The following is a 1,889-nucleotide window of genomic DNA, read 5'->3' as shown; positions in this document are numbered from 1 at the left end:
ATGCATTTTCACATTGTTCTCACTGCTCTCAGGGATTTTTTTTCTTTTCTCAAGATGCCTTTTAGTTTTCCAAAGCAACACCTTAAATATAAACCATGTGTGAATAAGCATCAGAATAGAAACAAGTCTTTTACCTGTTTGTGTTTTGCATTTGCATGCCTTTATGTTGCATCTTGTTTTACGTGATGCACCTCTACTGTCCAGCAGACCTTTATGCAAATGTCAGGCATTCCAGTAAAGGCGTGTTGTGTTTATCAGAACTGTTGTGGCTCATGTCTTTATTTAGCTGACACACCTATCTGGTTTCACACCCGAGCGTTGGAGAGTGTTTCATGCAGTAGGTCATAGTGTGATGGCTGAGGACAGTCTGAGTCACAAGAACCCTCAAATTGGGAAAATGGGATACAGAAAATGTCGGCAACACACTGTGCACTTTCACGTGTGTGCCCCAAAAACCCATATCTATGTACAGACTGTAAAGCAGATGCTATATAGTGTTTTTGACATCTCAGAAATTAAATGTGTACTGATCCCAAGGCTATATGTCTATGTTGCTGGAAACCTCAGCAACAAAAGTAATGAAGGTAACAGGTCTTATAAGATGCATTAATTAAACTGTATCAAACTTAATTACTTGGGTATATAAGACATAACCTTGTTATTTTACTCTTGGATGACTGTTTTTTATGCTGCTAGTTTTTAAACCATCTATAAGATAAGGGTTTGCGTGTCTAGTGCAAAAAAAATCTGTACATATTAATCTCTTTAAGCATTTATGTCACTGTAAAATGAAATAGGAGCAATTTTCCTTCCACACCAGAGCAACATATTTGAAATGGTGTGCTTTCTTATTAGAGGTCTACATCCGTGCTGCTTTATCTAATGGCAGGAATGCCACAGCATCTCCAGATTCTCTACAGGCAAAGAAATAAAAGGGAGAAGAGAAAGCCTGGAATCATACCATTTAAAACACCCACTCATGACCTGCTCTTCAATACAGATTTTTCTGTCAGCTGTATTCTGTCCTTTTCTGCCCTCCTCAACCAAACCAGTTGCTAGTCATCTGTGTGCTGAGCTGTGTGTAGATGTCCAAGTGTATGTGTGCGCTGAAGAGATGGAAAAGGAAGCTGTGCCTCTGCCAAATGCTGATGGTGATTGCTGCTGTTATGTCTGAACGTTTGGCCTGCTTGTTTTGCATCACATTTATGCACCTTTTTGATGGAAGCGGATGCTTCATCGTGAATTCCGCCCACATCCGTTTTCACGGATTATCTTAGTGCTGCAGTGTTGGCAAGTTCTAACTCCCCATTTACAAAAGAGTAAAGCCTAACGAAGTGGTAGAGCCGGGAGAATGTGATGACACAAGGTAGGCTCAGAGCCTTCGGATTACTGCTTCACTCACTCAGTCGCTCTCTTTTACTTATGGCCTCAAAGACTGTGAAAGAACACTTTCAACAATCTGTGCTTCAAATACACAGTATGCCTCTAAACATATTAGGAGAGGGAACAGATAGAGGAAGGCAGAGGATGCGAAAACGCATGCTGCTGCATTGCAGGGGAGTCAGTGACAGAAATGCAGTCTAAATATATTGTCCTCATTCTCATAAAGTTTAGATTAGTGTTGCTGTCTACTATTTAAGGAAACAACTACAGCGACTAATTGGACGAGCAGAGTAACTTAAAGGGTGGAGTTAAACGAACAGAGGGAAGGACTTAACTGTTTCTGTCTCAGATTCAGTGTACAGGTTGGTGCGCAAAGCCTAGTATTATCAAGCCTCTGGTTATCGGCTGAAATAACACAGTATGTCTATGGACGTCAATGGAAAAGTTACTGTATTTCCCACCAGAGTGCTTTATTTGACATTCAAGATTGCCAGTTGCTTTTACGT

Source organism: Haplochromis burtoni, unplaced genomic scaffold (assembly GCF_018398535.1).
Source record: "Haplochromis burtoni strain Fernald_Lab_line unplaced genomic scaffold, NCSU_Asbu1 Contig_1264, whole genome shotgun sequence".
Lineage (NCBI taxonomy): Eukaryota > Metazoa > Chordata > Actinopteri > Cichliformes > Cichlidae > Haplochromis > Haplochromis burtoni.
The sequence above is the reverse complement of the archived record's forward strand: the minus strand, read 5'-3'. Positions refer to the sequence as shown.